The 19904-nt window shown below is 39.7% G+C and overlaps 1 long non-coding RNA gene across 1 annotated transcript; it reads right to left on the bottom strand.

The window, feature by feature from the left end:
• Positions 1-10857: 10857 nt before the first annotated feature.
• On the bottom strand, positions 10858-14983 carry LOC131926182 (uncharacterized). Its single transcript, XR_009383446.1, has 2 exons — positions 14908-14983; positions 10858-11187 (listed from the first exon to the last, which is right to left on the bottom strand). It is a non-coding gene; the product is annotated as an uncharacterized LOC131926182 (long non-coding RNA).
• Positions 14984-19904: the final 4921 nt, after the last annotated feature.

Genomic DNA, 19904 nt, shown 5'->3' with positions numbered 1-19904 from the left:
TTTATTAGCTAATCCAAAGTTAGGTACCTTGGTAAACATGTTTGAAGAAGTAAAAAAAAAAAAATGTTTACCTAACTGGGGATAAATTGCTCCTGAAAAACTACAAAGAGGAAATTCTACCAATTATTTAGGATAAGATAGCTGCACAAAAAAATTAGACCCCAGAAGGTAAAACTCAGGAGAGATAGATTGAAGACTCTTCCCTTCCCCTTTTTTTTGAGACAGGATTTCTCTGTGCAGCTTTGGGCCTTTCCTGGAGAGGAGAAGGAAGGAGAGTGGGGAAGATGCTGTGAGCCACCACCAAACGAGCAACAAGATGACAGCAGACTGGTAATGTCACAGCTATGTGTCAACATATACGTAATAGGAATGGATTAAATTAAGTTGAAAGTGCTAGCTAATATAATTTGCCCCTCTGTTTGTTTATTTGGGTCCAAGTGGCTGTGGGACTGGGTGAGACACAGGAAAACTCCATGCTATAGAACAAGACCTAGAGGAAGTAAATGGAGTAGCCAACATATGGTGCAAGGTTGACTTTATGATTCTTCCACCAGCATATCCTGGTACTGCTGATAATTACCTGGAAGATATTCAAGAGGCAGGTGGTGCCAATAATTTGAGTGTAGAAAAGGAGCCTGCATATATATTCATTCTGGAACTGCTTCAAACCCAAAGATAACATTTTGTAGGTCACTCCTAAAGAGAGAATGATCAAAGTGTTGGCATCCATTAGGTACATTATAATCAAACCTGTGGATGTTATGAGCATTCTCTATATTAAATGACTAGACAGTAGAAAATAAGAGAAATTTCCTAGAACCCTTGTTATACTTTGTGAAAAGATAATTAGTCTTATGCCAGACTCTAGAAGACCATTCTGTGATTTGGCACAATTTTCTTCAGATGATGGTCAGGCTATTGGTCTGGTTATAATGAATAATGACAAAATATTGATTCGTGAGGGAAAGGAGGACAGTGTTAGCTAGAAAGAGCCCAGAGAAATGGGGAAAGCAGAGGGTTTGTGACAATCAAAACACTAAGTATTAAAATGCTTGAAGGAAACTTGTTAATGTGTAAGCTAATAAAAAAGAGAAAATAAAGAAAAACAAACAGATAAAAATTCATGTAAAGTGAAGGTAGCAAATGCTGAAAACAGAAAACTTACATAACAATAATCAAACTTTATTTTATTTTCCAACATTCTATTCAGTATTCATTTATTCTTAGAATAAGCACATTATATATTTACAGTTTAATTTGTGCAACAGAAGGTAAGCTTTTTATAAGGTGTTTTTCCATCTTTTTTTATTTTTAATTAAAATATAATTACATCTTTGTCCCTTTCTTCCCCCAAACCACTTCCAAGTACCCCCACATACTTCCTCTCAAATTATTTGAAATTGACCTATTTTCTTTAGATGTTGTTACATATATATGTGTATCTGTCTATACTTATACATGTCTATACACATACAAATGCATATAAACATATTCACACACACACACAAACTCTCTCTCTCTCTCTCTCTCTCACACACACACACACACACATATATATATATATATATATATATATATTCTTCTCAATCTGTATTTGTTATTTGTATGTACATGATTTTAGTCTTCACCATTTCCTACTGGATATGGGTATTTACCTTGAGGAAGACTTTTTCCTCCTGCCCTCAGCAATCCTTCGTTACCTGTAACTCTTATGTATCAGAGAAGAAAAATCTTTTTTTGTTTTATAATTTAATTTAAGCTAGAAATCTCATCCAATGACTGAGGGAAACGGATGCAGAAAAATCTTTAACAAAAAGAGGAGACCATTACAAAAAAACACAACTGATCGAAATCCAAGAGCAAGTGGTTTTGTGGTGCCAAGCCTGAATTGATCCATCTACAATGTCTGCACTCAGGCCTCAGGGAACACTGTCGTTGAAGAAGCAGGAAGACGATAAGCATCAGTGGAAGACATATTGGCTGTGAGATTGCATCTCCTAAAAATGTCAGGGAAGCAACACCCTTGAAGTCTCAACATGACTGGCTAAACAAGACCTAAATATCACACCAACAGAATGCTAACATGGAAGGGTGAATTATCCCTAGGTTCCATTAATCCCAGTTTTAAGAATAAATATAAAGGAAATTAGCATTATATATCATACAGTAACAGTCACCGAAGCTTTGACATGCAAACCTGCATCACATACCCTGTGACAGCCCATGATTAATTAATTGATATGTGTAAAATAAAATTGTACATACCAATTCCAGGCTTGGTAGATTTTCTGTCATCACTGCCTGGTCAACATAAATAGCTGTTTCTGATAGGTGTGCACATTGGTCAACATGTAGCAGAGGCCAAACAGCCACAGTGACCTAAAGTTGCCTTTGTGGGTTCACAGTATGAGCAAAGTGGTGTCCTGGAGGACCATACCATGGCTCACATCCTACAGAAATAGGAAGTTGGGCAATATTTGGCATCAGATATTCAGCAGAACTATTTGGACAAATATCTGCAAGTGTGTAAGCAACTGCAGAAAGAAGCTATAAAAACCCAAACTCAGTGCCAGAAGTGCTACAAAGATCTTAAAGTACAGATTGAGAAAATGCTCAGGAAATCAGGAGAAGCAGGCAACTGAGGCTTACATGAGGTATTCAGAAGAGAGAAAAAAAGGAATTAGTGAGTCTGTTTCACAAAGTGAGGTTTATGGGAAGAGGAAAAGGAAGACTTACATCCTAGAGTTCTCTGGAGGCAACAGTTAACTATGGAGAAGATGGAAGATTGGAACCAAGAGTGATCAGATAAGCTGTCTCTACTACAGCATGAGTGACCCCCAGGGATCAGGAATGATAGGAGTGTGAAATTGACCATAAATTGCAAGAGAAACTTGTGGAAATTGATCACTTTCTGATAACTGAAGAAGGCTTCCAACAAAACCAAAGGAAGAGAGAAGTCATTATTGGATAAGGAAATACATGATCCTAAGTGCAAGAAAATGCAGCTAAATTAATACATTCAAAGTCAAAAGACAGTGAATAAAATATTTTATAGTTGAATGGCCATCCCAAAGACCACCACCTACAACAGCGGACAATGAGGGTATGAATCACACCCATTTTTGTTTTGTTTTGTTTTTTTGTTTTTCAAAGACAGGGTTTCTCTGTGTAGTTTTGCGCCTTTCCTAGAACTCACTTGGTAGACCTGGCTGGCCTCGAACTCACAGAGATCCGCCTGGCTCTGCCTCTCGAGTGCTGGGATTAAAGGCGTGAGCCACCACCGCCCGGCCACACCCATTTTTACAAATGAGCATAATACCACTCCTCATTTCTCAAAATTAGAGTTCTTAAAAAGATATCCATAATAAGTTGAAATAAAAAAAAATATCAGCCCTGTAAATAGTCTTGCTGAACCAAATATTACTGGATGATACAAAATTAATTCTACAATGGATGTTGTAGATGAAATTTTAAACGGTCTTATTAAATAAGAAACATAGAGTTAAATGCAGAGTTAAAAGCCCAAAAGATCAGAGAATTAGCGAAGCCTTTAGCTTACCAGTTGCTGCTCTCCTTCCCGAGAGAGATACCTTTTTCTGTGTGATCCATCTTTTTATTGTCTTTTTGATCTAGCTTCTCATTGGCTTTAAACCCAACCACATGATTTCCTCATCATTGTCTGTCTATACAGACCTCCAAGTCTCTACAATTTGTACTGAGATTAACGGTTCAGGTCACCTCTTGGCTGTGTCCTTGAACACATAGAGACTCTGCCTGTCATGTGATCAGATTAAGGGCATGAGTCACCACCACCAGACTTCTGCTAAATGGCTTGTTTTTAGCTCTGTCCCCCAGGAAAATTTATTTCATAACATACAAATAAAATAACATTTTAACACAAATAAAATACCACCATAGGATATGTTCCTTCTATCTAGATTTCTGTGAGTTACTGTCAAGATTTTTCATAACCAAATAATTTTATGTCATTTCTAATAAGAGAATTCCAGATCCCAGTGCTGAGGAAGAAAATATAAATACACAAAAATATATAGACCAATAAAATCCTCAAAATATGCAAGAGTAACTGATATAGTAATCCATTTATGACAGCCTAACACAAGTAAAATGTTCTAACCTCTGATGTCTGATCACTGAGTCAGTGGAGCAGACATCTGGTCTGGGTTAATTAATTCAAGGGAACTTTTGAGATTCTTATAGTATTGTGTTTAATATACCCACTGTGTTGCAAGATGTATTTTACTTGTGCAATTCCCATGAAATATATGGTTATGATTTTTGTTTCTTTTGTGGAAAAACTTTGTCATACAAAATAAAGAATGAAAGGGAGAGAGAGAAACAAGTGAATGTGGAGGAAAGAAAGAAGTAAGAGTGTAGGAAAGAAGGAAGGAAGCAAGGAAGGAAGGAGGAAGGAATTGAGTTTGGGTTTAGGTTGTTGGGTAAATGGCAGCTGGTGACTTTAACAACCCTCATGGAATCACAGATTAAGACCTTGATCCCCAAAAACCAACATTATTTTATATTTGCAAACTGTGATGCTTACTTGAGTGTGATTTCACTAACATGTTGTCAGAACAATACCATAAACACATTCTTCAGTTTTGACATCACTACTCTAACTGTTGATCATAGGAAATAGGACATCATTTAGGATATCCACTGTCCAACAGGCTCATGTGAAAACTCAATATCGCTGTAAGATGTTTAAAGCTCTACTTCCATGTTGTACTTACCAAGAGGCCATGAATTTTCCCAGTAAGATGATGCCAGTGGACATACACTGCCACATCTAGGAGGATGAAAAAAATACAATTATAAACTTTGGTAAGTTCAACTCTAGCAATCACACTGCAAAACTATTTTACACATCATGTAAGATAAAGTGAATTATCACATTGAATTTTTAACACAATACTTCAGTACCTTCACAGACAAACTGCATTATCCTGGTGTTACTCACTGTTACCCTAAGGTGGGCATTTATAGTCAAAACCAACAGTGACTTGCAAAACTTTATGAACACTTCTGTCTTTCTCACTCTATTCTTAGTTATAGAATTACTCTTATATTCTCAATTCCAAGGATCTTTTCCTACATCAGATTCCCATTACTAGACATGAGCAATTACACAGGCCTCTCTTCTTCGCTGGTTCTGTTGCTCAGACTGAAACATGAAGTACTCACCTGGCTTCTTGACTCAGAAGGATGATGAGTTCATTGGGTAGATCTAGACTTATTAATAAGTAGTGCAGTGTGAGAGTCAGCTCAGGCCTGAGGTAGAGCTCTGTGACTCTGTGACCTGACCTCCTTCTAGAAGTGCAATTTTCATTTCATCTGCAGTAGCAATGACAGTGTTGGCTTTGGGGGACAAAATAATTCATGAAACTTTTTCCAGTTTCTAATTAACAAAGATGCTTGAGAGTTTCCTGTGAATATCTCCAAAGAGACAGGGTGTTTTGAAGATGCATTGAATTTTTGTGATGCCTGAAGGCTGACCAGGGTCCCATGGAAGGTGATAAGAACTCTGAGGTAAAATTTGTGTGAACATTAGAGAAGTCTCTATGTCCCATTGGATCCAGGCTTTTCTAACTTCTTCCAACATAAATCAACTTAGTTTTCTTTATTTAGATTATAACATTTAATACTTAAGTGTTTGAGTATTTTATTCATGCTAATGTGGTTATGTCAAAACTACACACTATTATCTCCTTTCCAATTCCTTTCTTATCTCATATCATTATTCTATCCAAACTACATGAGCTTCTTTAAGAAAAGAGGAAATAAAGAAGGAAAAGAAAAAAAGGAAAGAAGAAAGTAAGGAAAGCAGAGTCTACACTTATTCATGTCTATATGCTAGAGCAGGGGAATATGTGAAAGCAACGTTAACCTCTCTCTCTGAAAGACGTAAGTTATCTAGCACTTCCTCTTTCTGAAGCCAGAAATTCCCATCAGGTTTTAGCTAGAAATTGGACTTCCTACCACATCCACTCTGCTTGGATTTTGTCTTCTAAATTTTGTGTACTTTTCGTGTGTACTGTTCTAGAGAGTAATTTCACATGTGTAAGTACCTTGGTTTAGTCAAGACAGGACCTATTTCCTTGAAATCATCTACCACCTCATATTCATATATTCTTTCTGCCTCTTCTTCCATTATGATCTCCTAATCTTGGGAGGAAGAGCTGTCATACTGATGTCCCATTTTTAGGTGGACCGTCCAGAGACTCTTATTCTCAGCACCTAGAATGATGGTGGGGTTCTCTGTTAATCACCATAGAGTGCAAAACAAAGCTTCTCTGATGAGAGTTGAGGGATAGACCTACCCCCCAAAATAAAAATAGATGTAATATGTATCTAAAAGTTCTCATAATAAAAACCCCAGAGCTAGATATTGAGGAGAATGGTGAAAGATCAGAGAAGCAAAAGAGCCAGCCATTAGCTTACTTCTATGAAATCCTAAGCCTCAAGCGTGTGTTCCTATTACCTCATGAATTATAAACCTTTCTCTGCCCAGAAATCACTTCCTGGGATTAAAGGTGTGTGTGCTTCCCAGTCCTAGGATTAAAGGTGTATGCCAGCACTGCCTGGCTCTGTTTCTAGTGTGGCCTTGAACTCACAGAGATCCAGAAGCATCTCTGCCTCCCAAGTGATAGAATTAAGGGTATGGGCCACCACTGGCTGACCTCTAAAACTAATCTAGTGGCTGGCTCTGTCCTTTGATCCCCAGGTAAGCTTTATTGAGGTATACAATATATCACCACAAATAAGAGTTTAGAGAGCATTTTATTGTTCTGTCAACTTAGCTGAATATTACTATTATGTTCTTCCCAAAGATCTCTATACTCTCTAGACTCACATTCTTGTGCATAATGATGGTGACAGACAAGTGTGCCATCTTGTGAACTAGGCCTTCAATTCAGTCATGAATCAGTTTATTACACAATGATGTTAATGACAGTATTACACAGGACTTGTTGTTGGTATTGCTCTCATGGTTCATATTTACATAATTATTTTATTACCTCTAGAAGTGTGAAAACCATCCAGTATAAATGGAGTTGTTTTTTGTTTTGGTTTTTCGAGACAGGGTTTCTCTGTGGAGCTTTGTGCCTTTCCTGGAACTCACTTGGTAGCCCAGGCTGGCCTCAAACTCACAGAGATCTGCCTGGCTCTGCCTCCCGAGTGCTGGGATTAAAGACATGCGCCACCACCGCCTGGCAGATTACATTCTTTAAATATAGTCACTTACCCCAGTCATACTCAAGCACACATACATAAATGTCCTCCTTATGTAAATACAACCTGCTTAGTCCATAGTGTTACTCATATGTATACAATTTCAATGTTAATTGGTATTTGATGACCAATTGGGAGGCTTTTCCCTGGGTTAGACTATTTCTCCCAATTTTAACATTCCTTGGATGTCTGTAGCTCTCTGTCTATAGGTAAGGCCTCATGAGATTCAACCCTTCCATGTTAGCATGTCTGTCAATATCTTGTTATCGTTCAGGTCTTGTTTAGGAAGCCACATTGATGAGACTTCATGGCTTTAGCCTCTCTGCCATTTGTAGGACATGAATTCTCATGGCAAACTTCCTGTTCCTCTGGCTCTTGCAATCTGTTCAACCTCTCTTTCACTGTGATACCTGAGCCTTTAGTGCATTTGTGTTTAGATATATCAGATGAGGTCATTTGTTCTCAGCAAGTTGGTCTGCTGTAGCTCTCTGTAATGGTTGCCATCTGTTGCAAGCCACATTTCTTTGGCAGGGGATGAGACCAGTACTTATCTCTGGTTTAAGGATAAATATTTGCAATGTGTTTAGATATCCTGCTGGTTAAGCAAAGTGACAGTAGCAGATTCTTCTCTAAGATTCATAACTTCACTACTTCTGCAGTTAGCTTGGTTTTCTAGCCCTAGTCATTTTTCCTTGCCTAAGGGGAAACATTTCCCAATTCTTTTTATGTAGCCATTATAGGAATATATATATATATGTGTGTGTGTGTGTGTGTGTGTGTGTGTGTAGACACATATATACATATGTAATAAAATTTCCTATCAATGACTTTGAGAAAGTTATGTTGCTTTTAGGAAAATGTATACAAAGAGGTAATTATGTTAAAAGAATGAAGCCAGTCATTAAAAAAAAAATAGAGAATTATATTAAGTGAACAGAGTCATACAGAAAAGTTTTAGGCCTGTTATTGTGTCTCACACTTCTTTCCAAGCACTAAGGAGCAAGGCAGGTAGATCTTTGAGTTCTGGATCAGTTTGTTCTCTGTAGTGTGTCCCAGGACAGCCAGTGCTATGAAGAGAGACTTTGTTCCTCCCGAAATAAGTAAACAAACAAATAAAAAAAATAAGAAGGAAAGAAATAGTAAAGAAAAGAAAAAAGAACAAGAAGAAAAAGCAGTTACAAATTCTCTTGTTTATGGATCATAGATCTTATATACTTACACAAAATTATGGATGCAAATACATTGAATAAAGACATGAGAAAACCTGTAAGGGCAACAAAGGGGACAAACAGAATGAACAAGAGAATGGAAGCTGAAAAGCATGAGGTAAATATGCTCACTGAGATATATTGTTGTATGAAAATCCCCACTATATCAATGTTTCATAGCCAATGAACATCCACAGTGAAAATCAATACAAGATAAAATGATCGTTGATCCCTTATCCCAGCAATTGTCCTGCCATGAGGGCTGTCCTTTCCTTGACTAGTTTTCTTCCTGTGACAACTTTTGTCTTTTATCCTCCATCACTTTTCTTTATGTTTAAAATGTCTGCTGCTTAGTCTGGAGATATGGCTCAGTTGAGAGACTGCTACCTTAGCACACATGAAGCCCTGCATTTGAATTCTCACATGTTATAAACGGGTGTGGTGGCACATTCTTGTAGTCCTATAGCAGTCAGAAGATAGAGGCAAGATATCCAGGGTCATCTGCTGCTATATATCAAACTTCAGGTCAACCTGGACTACATGAGTCTCTATCAAAAAAAAAAGGATAAGAAAAGAAAGGAAGGAAGAAAAAGAAAAGTCTATTTTTGAGAGTATATTGCCTATTTTGAAGCTCTTTTTTAATTATGGGTCCTACTATTTCCTCTCACTGCAAAGTTGGTCACAAATTTTATATTGAAATCTGAATTTTTCCTGGTTCTTAGTTGTAATATTTCCTATTTTTCATTGCCATTAAAGTAGAAATTTGGATATCACCCTGAAGTTTTTATCCGAGTCCCTTCATCTTTTCCCCCATATATAGTAGCGAATGGTAGCCTTATGCCCCAGGCTTTCAGAATCAAAAGGAACAGATGTAGATCTGGATGTCCTTGATCTCTTAATTTTCCTTGCACATCCCCTTCAGCATTGGTTACTGTCTTGTGCAACCAAGGAAATGCCAGACTTTTCCTCATTTCATTTTGAAGTATTGGAAATTGATGCTAGAATCTTGTGCACACTCAGCAAGAACTCTAGGACTCAACTTGGATTATTTTTTAAATGATTCAAATCCCTATGTGCAGGGTTGGCAACCAGCCTGAATTGCTATTTGGAGACAGTGGAAAGTTCACAAGTACAGTCTAGTAATCTAGTACTAGATGGGTCATTTAGGATGTGTATTTCAAGAGGACATTAGGAACACAGCCACTCCCTCTCTCTTCTCTTTGTTTCCTATAATATATGGGGTGCATAGGTTTTCTCTTCCCTCACCATGTACTGTCTCACCACAGGCCCAGAAATCAATGGGAGCAAACTTCTGTCCATTAAAAATTGTAATACATATGTTACACAGTGGTATAATAGTAACTACTTTATTTCTGATCGTATAGATTTTCAACATTGACTTTTTAAAATTAGCTTAACAAGAATTTGACCTCTTTCCATAATTTGAATTCTCTTTCTTATAAGTTTACAGCACTAGAGTGTTGAAAAGAAGACTGATTTAGAAACACATGAAGGTAACATATAACATTTTACATATTAAATATTTAATAATGATGAACTAGAGATAAAAGCACTTGCTGCTAAGCCTGAAAACTTGGTTTGACCACCAAGACCCACATGGTAGAAGTAGAGAATCAACTTCTGCCAGTTGTCTTATGACCTCCACATAAACACCATGTAATTTTTCTTCCCCAAGAACACAAAATAAATTAATTCAAAATAAAACATATTAAATAATATTGTAACATCCCTGTTATATGCAATTGTATTTATAGTACTGTACACAATAAATTTCTCTATATATTCAGTTGATGAAGTATATCAAGAGCATGACTTATGAAAGACAAAGCTTAGGGGTGAATTAACAAATATCTAGTCCTGCTAATTTGTTTATTATTTCAAGACTAATACATAGAATCCTATCTCATTATTTGATTTTGAAACATGTCACATATTTTCAAATGTTCCAAAATGGTTCAAACAGGCCAGCATCACAGCAGATGTTCTGTCATCTGGAACTTACAGTCTCTCTGCCCTCTCTTCTGTGATGTTCCCTGAGCCAGAGATGCAGGACCTGTGATGTAAATGTATACATTGTAGCTGGGCTCCCCATAATATGTTGATCTCCACATTTTGTCCAATTTGGGTTTTTTTTGTTATAGTTTTTTTGTGTGTGATGGTCTCATTTGATGTAAAGAGAAGCTTTTTGGTGAGGGATATGAGCTACATTTATGTGTGATTCTAAGGATATGACCTATTAAGGGACTATGCTGGCTGAACAAAGTGGCTGCTGTTGTATGGCAAAATATTCCCTGGCTACACGCAACACACATGACTGCTAACCACAGATAGGGATCCCAGAACAGATCAAAGTATGAATATCACTATAGTCCAGTTTGGTGAACTTTGAGGTTTATTGTGGTTACTTACAGGAATATCGATGAGGGGGTATTTACAAGAGAAGAAACGATTCAAAATCACATTTATCATAGGAGTCCACCTCAGCATGTGAGACAACTCACAAAAGCTAGAAATCTGGAATTCACTTCACAGCCTTCAGACAACTCAATGGGTTAAAGAGTGTCCTTTCTGAGTGAATCAGATGGTCTAATCCTCATCTCTTCAGTTCTGTTGTTTGTGTTTCTTCCAAGCAGCTTGTCTTGTCTCAAGGGTCTCTTTTAAAGATGGGCTTGTCTGAGAAAGACTGCTAGCTTTTATTGTTTACCTGGAAGAAGGGAATCTTGTGAATCACATTAGTATCAGGGACTCCTTGAAGTTATATTGAGTCATTTAGCTTCCTGCTTGTGGTGATTTGAATAAAATTCAGCATCATAGGCTCATAAGGAGCGGTAGTATTAGGAGGCATGGCCTTGTTGGAGTGGTGTGACCTTGTTAGAGGAAGTGTGTCATTGGGGGTGGGCTTTGGGGTTTCAGATGATCCAGCCAGACCCTGTGTATCTCTCTCATCCTGCTGCCTGTCAATTTGGATGGAGAATTCTTGGCTCCTTCTCCAGTACCATGTTTATTTACATGCCTCCATGCTTCCCACTATAATGAGAGTGTACTGAATCACTGAGACTGTAATCCAGCCCCACCAAATTTGGTTCTTTTTTGAGTCTCTGTGGTCATGGTTATCTTCACAGCAAGAAAACTCAAACTAAGGCACTGCTTGAGGAGATTCCCTGCTAGATATAAGTTTTCAAGCACAGAGGAAACCATTATACAACATCATGAGTAGATTCTCTTTCACAGTTCATGACCTCAGTAGCCCAGATGTTCTGCAGCAATATCTAATAATGCTTCCAGGAGAGTTTCAGTGAGTGCATGCCAAATAATATCTAGTCCTAAAGTCAACACTGCTAATATCAATGGCAGAGAGGAAAGGTGGCCTGGCTGTGGCCTCTAGGGACAAAATTGTTATGGCAGTTAAAAGAGAAACTGTGTTGGGATGCATTCAGTAACCTGGGTTATCCAGTTCATACAGTGTTATTCGTCATCATGATCTGTGAATGACTCTCAAAGTCCAGATGCTGGAATGCAGAAGGCTGTGGGCTGCAGAACTTTAAGTGGAACTGTTTTGTCACCACTGTACTCTCTTTCTTAACAGACTCATATCCTTAATCTAAGCCCCTCCAGCCACACTACTTGCCAGGCCCCTCCCCTCAGCCTCCAACTGCCAGGCTCCGCCCTCAGAACACTTTAACTGCCTTATTAGTTGTACCTTGCCCCCACCCTTCTGAGTAAAATGCTGCACTTCTGGACTTGAAATCCCACCAGTCTCTACCCTGGAAAGCTTCTCTGAAAAGTCCCACTCCCATGCCACACCCCAAGAAACCATATAAACCCCAACTTCTGCTCAGTTCTCTGTTGTCTCTCACTCAGGCAGAGGCCTGAATCCACTCTCCTGGTATTTTCCTTCCCAATAAATCTCTGTGTGTTTTGTTGTGTGTGTAACTTTGTGGTACTTCTTGGCTCTCAACTGCCAGAATACCTTTGCATCTGAGTTGTAACGAAGTTATTTGGTTCTGAAACCTGGGAAAGTCTCTCCTAGTGCCTAGGGTGCCTAAGCTGCACTGGATACTATCCCTCATCTCCAGTCCACCAGCAACAGATTCACATCCTGGCTCATCCAATAGCAGCAATTAGGTAAGTGTCTCCTTTGGTCAGTGTAAACATTTACTTGAGTTTCAGGAACATGCAGTTGAGTCTCCAGAACCCCTCTGGTATTCTTGGAGGTGGGGGGGTACCCCTAGCCATGGTTTTTGAGGCAACAGCTAACTCTCTTTTCCTGACCTATCCCCCACACTTGGAGCTGCTATCCTGCAGTTTCTTTAGGCCAAACCAGGCTATTGTGCCCCTCCCTTTTCCCTTCTTCTACCTCCCCTTCAAATCTGCTTGTAATCCCACAGTTCATCTAGGCCCCTGTGGCTTTTGAGACCTCATTCCCAACCCTTTCCTGTGGATGAGTCCCTCCTCCCAGAGCTGAGTTTTTGTCTTTGTCATCTGGCCTCTATGAAAGCCCTGGTACCAGGTGCTGAATCTTACCAGTGGATTAGCCGCTGAACCCCATTGGGTGTGGTGATGACATACTGAATGGTCCTTGTTCGGTCCTCTGAGTCCTGGGGATGTCCACTACTATAGACTCCAGTAACGTTTTCCTTCTCTCTCATCCATGGAAACATGTCATCAATATCCTCTCATTCCCTCTTGGGATGCCTTTTAAGAAAACCTGCAGCTTCTCCTACTGACACCCAGTCTGAAGGGCACTAAGTTTATGCATTTTGCAATCAAATATTGTCTTAAAACTTCTTCGATAATCATTCCAAGGAGCCGCCTAATGTCACTTTATGTCCTAGTAATATTTGGAACCTTTACAAATATTGTGAGTGATCAGGGAAATGGAAAGACATTCCCCATACCCTATCTATCTTTTCTCTGCTCCAAGCCCTGTTTGTTTTTGTCTAGTCTCTCTCCCAACACTGTGTAAATGTCCTGTCTTTTAAGGCACTATTGATGGATCTGTGAGTTTATTGCAAATTGGGAGCCAGGAACCAGACCTAACAGGAGGGGGTAAAGCAAAGCAGTAGGCTAATGCCAAGGTGCACAGAGCACATAACCTTCACACACACTCTTTACTTGCTGGTGCATCTCTCTGCTCCCTCCTGAAGCATCCTCTGTCTGCAGCCCTGACTCAAAATTTCTTATCTCTAAGCCTTCTCTGTTCTCAGCCTACTATATTCAGTGTTACCAGGGTTGAAGTATGTTTTTTATATGAGTGACAGTACACTGTTCTTTTATGCTGCCTCACTTGAATTAAAATCTGACTCTGGAGTTTGTGTATGGTTCTCACTCCTCTAAACAAGCATGCTTGTTTGAAGGTTTCTTCCAAAATCTCTTTCCCATATCAAGCAGGAGCGAAAAACAACAAAAAAAGGGACAGACTATTCCCAATATGGACTATTGCTACTCATCTCATACTCTTTTGATTTTGATTTAATCCTAAAACTTTTGCCAAGGCGTAAATCTTATCTCAAGATTTGTAAAAATATTGTGTAAATTTCCTGTAACAAAAGGGTTAATTTAAAACTCATAACACCAGGGTTGATAGTTAAGAATCCATGTATAGGTAATCTTAAAGGAAACATGTGGCTTGCTGCCACCATACCTGCTGTCCTGCCCCCACACCCCCACATTGGGATGGAGGTAACCACACGGATAACAACTCTCTTTGCTAGGATTTCTTAATTTTTTAAAAATTAAGAATTAATTTTCTTAATCCTACTAGTTGCACCCTGACTTACAAACTTCTTGTCTAGATTTTGTCAACAACAGATTCAAAAGATTTCTAGCCAGGATTTCAATCAGTTGGTATTACAGGATTACCAGACCTTAGCTACAGAGCCAGAAGCCAGTGACCCCGGGTCTATCCTGATGGGGAAGATCAAGTTCACCCAAAGGCATCGATGTCCTGTTTAAGCAGGATGTGGTCTAATGATAACATTGACCCCTTTTTTGTGACCTGATTTTATATCAATAAACAAACAAAAAAGGGGAATGTAAGCCTCTCAAGCCACATGAGTGGCCAGACCCCTCCCCTGAGTACCTCCAACTGCCAGATTCCACACACAGAACACTCTTAACTGCCCTAACTACTGTCCCTACTGTAGAGAATAAAAAACCAATCTCTGGACATGAATTTCTACCAATCTCCAACCTAAAAAACTTCATGTGAAAAGTTCGAACCTCTCCCCAATTAACTCTACTTAAGCCCTGCCTTCTGATCAGTTATCTGCTGTTTCTTGTTGAGCAGAGGCTACCCCCTTGTTTTTTTTCTGTCTCAATATATCTTTTCTGTGAGGTGTGTTGTGTGGTGTGACTATGTGGTATTCCTTGGCTACTGACTTTCAGAATACATTTTTATCAAGGATTTAATACTTATACTCACAATCTTGTGAAGCATTAGGCACCAAATCTAGTGGAACTTGAGTACAACCTGTATCTTATCATTGAGAACTCTTACTCCCTTCCTCCTCCTCCTCCTCCTCCTCCTCCTCCTCCTCCTCCTCCTCTTCCTCCTCCTCCTTCTTCTTTTCCCTTTCTTCTTCTCCTCCCCCACTTCCCCCTATGCCTTAAACAACTCCTCCTCTGCTTCCCCTCAAACTGAGTTCTAAACTGATCCATTTACATTAATATCCTTCTTCAACATGATTCTAGCCAAGATGTTATTCAACAATCACATCTTAGGTAACCATGGATTTATCAATCTCTGTTTCAAACAAAAAGCAACTTCACAACCCACAGCTTCAAGGTCCTCCATAATCAACTTCACAATGCTCCCTTCTCCCAGTAAGGGTTCCCATGATGTCATAATAGCATCATTCTGAAACCATGTTCTACTGTCTCCATGGCACACAGACACCTTAGAATTCTCCCTGACTACATGAGGCTTCATTAGCCACCAAAATCCAGGAGGAATCATAGATATAGTGTGATTCACTAGGAAGCTTAAGAGAGACACCATGTTCTCAACACTCAAAATTAGCTGGAAGCCAAAATACCAAGGTAATTAAAACTCAGGCAGAGCCCTGAGCTCAACTTCTTATATTCCATAAGACTGTCCATCCATGAATTCCTTCAGATTATTGTTTTTTGAGATTATGTTTTAGGAAACCAACTGGGCAACTCCTGACTGACATCATTATTGATCATTTCTAGTAGCACTTCAAGACTTTTAAAGTGCACAGACTCCTCTGCACATAATCTCTGGTCCCCAGATAGAGGCTGTCAGTTGACTTGTAGGGGAATGGTGATCACTTCCCCTTGAAGAGTTGAAATCATTTAATCCCAAACATGTATTACAGCATACATCAATCCAGCATCACTGTCTGGACAGTATGTACTCAAAAGCAGGTATTTGATGAGGGTGAAAGTGTGATATATGTTATTCTGTATTTCTAATATCTTATATAATTGATTCATGGAAATTATAAAATTTACTTTTTAGTATTCATTCAGATCTCAGTGTTTGGATAACTGTAGATTTGGAATCTTCAGAGTTGAAATGAAGTGTGATCAAGTCTCTCTCTCTCTCTCTCTCTCTCTCTCTCTCTCTCTCTCTCTCTCTCTCTCTCTCTCTCTGATTGTGTATGAAGTGTGTAGGTGTGAAATCTGCTTTTCACACATCTGACTAAGCTTTAAAAATGCCCCCCAGTGAGACCTTATGTGACAAGGGAGAAACCTCGTGCTGAGGAAATTCCCAGGAACCTACAAGGATGGCCCCAGATTAGACTACTAGCAATACTGGAGAGGGTGCCTGAACTGGCCTACCCTGGGAATAACTGTCATCGTAGAGCCTTCATGCAGTAACTGATAGAAGCAGATGCAGAGATCCACAACCAAGCACCAGTCTGAGGCCCGGGAGTTCAGTGGAAGAGAGTGAGAGGGATTATATGAGCAAGGGAAGTCCAGGTCATGATGGGGAAATCTTCAGAGACAACTGAACCAAGCTCATAGGAACTCATGAACTTTAGACCAGCAGCAGTGGAACCTGCATTGGGCCAGACTAGACCCTCTGCATACAGGAAACAGTGGTGTAGTTTTATCTGTTTCAGGGGACCCTGGCATTGGGATCAAGATCTATACCTGCTGCATGAGCTGGCTTTCTGGGAGCCCATTACCTATGGTTGAATACCTTGCTCACCCTTGGTGCAGGAGGTAGGTACTTGGTCCTACCTCAACTGAATGTATCAGGTTTTTCTGTACCCCCACGGGAGGACTTAGCCTTTGGGAGGATGGGATGGGGGTGAGTTGAAGGGGAAGACAGGGGAGAGAGAGAGGAAGGATAGGAGGGGGATCTGTGGCTGGTATGTAAAATGAATAAAACATTTTTTTAATTTGAACAAAAATGTCCCTCAGCAGCTCCCAGTGGTGCTCTGAACCACCGACTACATGTGCTTCATGCTTTTGTGTAGATTTGTGGAATCTGATATTTCTCTCTGTTGTCTATGGACAAAACCACATCCCTGATGACAAAATCAAATTTAATAGGTTGTTCATGTTTCTGACTGATGTTCAAATTGATTCCTAAAGAGAAGAATCAGGACAGACAGAAACACAGGCATGACACAGATATCCAAAATATATAATAAGTATATATGACTATGACATAGATTCTTTGAAGTATCCTGGTTGCAGACAAATACTTGTACTGAATACTTAGCCCTCATGGCCATTCCCAAAGCAGGCAAATCAGTTAAAGACAGCCCTCACTCACACTCTTTGAAGTCTCACAAAAATATTAAGCTACACAACTGTCACATATATGCAGAGGACCTGGGTCAGACCCATACAAGCTCCCTGATTGTCCATTCAATCTCTGTCAGCCCCTACGTGCCCTAGATGATTCTGTAAGCCATATTATCCTGGTGTCCTCAACCCCTCTGCCTCCTACAATTTTTCTTCCCCCTCTTCCCAGGATTCCCTCAGCTCTGATGAATGTTTGACTGTGGTTCTCCGAATCAGCTCCCAACAATTGCTGAATGAAGCCTCTCTGATGGGGACTATGCTAGGCTCCAGTCTAAAATTATAGTACAGGATCTTTAGGGATCATTTCACAGGATTTTTTTCCACTCGTGTTTGGTGTTTAGTTCTATTCTAGGTCTCTGGGCTATCCAGACTCTGGTTCCTGGCTATCCAGACAATATCAGGCATAGTTGCCCTCTCATGAAATGGGTCTCAAGTTGGACCAGTCATTGATGGGCCACTTCATCAAGTTATGCTCCACCACAACCCCAGCACATCTTGCAGGCAGGACAAATTGCAGGTCAAAGATTGTGTAGCTTGTTTGGTGTCCCAGTCCCTCCACTGGAAGCCTTACCTGGTTACAGAAGATGGCTGGTTCATGCTCCATATCCTCTATTACTAGGAGTCTTCTAGCATCTGCCTGGTAGATTCCAGGGAGTTTCAATTGTACTAGGTTTCCACTTTGCCCCTGAAATGCTCACCAATCCAAATGTTTCTCCCAGTACTCCTGTGATTATTTTTTTATCTCCAAGTTCTTTATAATAAAGGGTTTTTTTAAGACAATTAATGAAAAAATGAGTGTCAAAACCATTCTTTTGTCAATATTCAAATATAAAACATACTTATATTAAATATGATTATACTGCTCTTTCAGAACATCTGATCTTAATCAGGTTTCAATGGACATGTGTGAGGGTTGTTATTCTCTTTGAAAAATAACATTATGGGTAATTTTCTATGAGAGCTATGGACTCAGAGTGTGAAGAACAATGGTCTTTACTTCATAACAAGATCACTGGAGTCTTAGGGTACAAATACTAGATTGTTAAAGTGTTAATTGTGCAAGGCCCAGCATACATCTGTAATGGTAGGCATGCCGGTTGAGTGCTGATAATAAATTATAAACCCCAATATATGAGCCTTCTGCCCCTCGGAGTAACAAGGATGATACAGTCTTACAATTTTCTAGCTCTTATCTTTCCCTGAGTCATTCAGGGTTATTGTTTTTACAACAAATAGCATGCTCAGGATATTCAATAAGTACCATTGGTTGGAGGACCTGGAGACATAGCTTACTGGTTAAGAGCAGACACTAGTCTTGGAGAGGAAAAAGTTTAAATTCCCAGGACCTACTCTAGGCATAACTGCCTGTATTTCCAGGTGATCTAATAGCCATATGACCTCCTGTGTACACATACACACACACACACACACACACACACACACACACACACACACAGAAGCACACACAAAGTATTAATAAAAATAAAAGGAAAAAATTTTATAGTATTTTATTTTATAATTAACTTAATTTCACATATCAGCCACTGATTTCCCCATCCTCCCTCCTCCCACCCCCAGCCCTCTCCCCCAGTCCACCCTCACTCCTACCAAGGCAAGTCCCTTTCTCCTTACCCCAAGGCTGTGTCTCAGCATAGGACCAGTCTCCAAAAAGTCAGCCCATACACCAAGGACAGGTCCTGACTCCACTGCCTGGGGGCTCCCAAACAGTTCAAGCTAATCAACTGTCTCACTTATCCAGAGGGCCTGGTTAGGTTCCATGGGGACTCCTCAGCTATTGGTTCACAGTTTATGTATTTCTGCTAGTTTGTCTATTTGTCCCTCTCTCAACCATTGCCAATAGTCTACAGTGGAAGTATCTATGTGGAATTCTGGGGACCTCTCTAGCATTCTGCTTCTTCCTATTCCCCTGGGGTCTTCATTAATCATGGTTTCTCCCCCTCCATTCTCCCATTCTGTTCCTGATCCAACTGGTACCTCCCTCTCTGATAAGCTCTCTTTGCCCTGACCCTTGCCGTCCATTACCCCCAGACCCCCAGTTTGCTCATGTAGATCTCATCATCTATTTCTCTGTTGTTAGGTGATCTGTGTGTCTTTCTTAGGGTCCTCTTTACTAGGTAGCCTCTCTGGAGTTGTGAGTTGCAGTCTGGTTATCCTTTGCTTTACATCTAGTATCCACTTATGAGTGAGTACATACATGTTGGTCTTTCTGAGTCTGGGTTACTTCACTCAGGATGACTTTTTCTAGTTCCATCCATTTGCCCACAAACCTCATGATGTCATTGTTTTTCTCAGCTGAGTAGTACTCCATTGTGTATATGTACCAAATTTTGTTCATCCATTCTTCAGGTGAAGGGCATCTAGCTTGTTTCCAGGTTCCGGCTATTACAAATAATGCTGCTATGAACATAGTTCAGCATGTACCCTTGTGATATGATTGAGCATTCTTTGGGTATATGCCCAAGAGTGTTATATCTTGGTCTTGAGGGAGGTTGATTCCCAATTTTCTAAGAAAGTGCCATATTGATTTCCAAAGTGGCTGTACAATCTTGGATTCCCACCAAGAGTAGAGAGAGTTGCACTTGCTCCACATCCTCTCCAACATAAGCTGTCTTCAGT

This window comes from Peromyscus eremicus, chromosome 1 (genome assembly GCF_949786415.1).
Source record: "Peromyscus eremicus chromosome 1, PerEre_H2_v1, whole genome shotgun sequence".
Classification (NCBI taxonomy): Eukaryota; Metazoa; Chordata; class Mammalia; order Rodentia; family Cricetidae; genus Peromyscus; species Peromyscus eremicus.
Note: the sequence above shows the minus strand (reverse complement) of the source record. Positions and strands in the feature narration are given on the sequence as shown.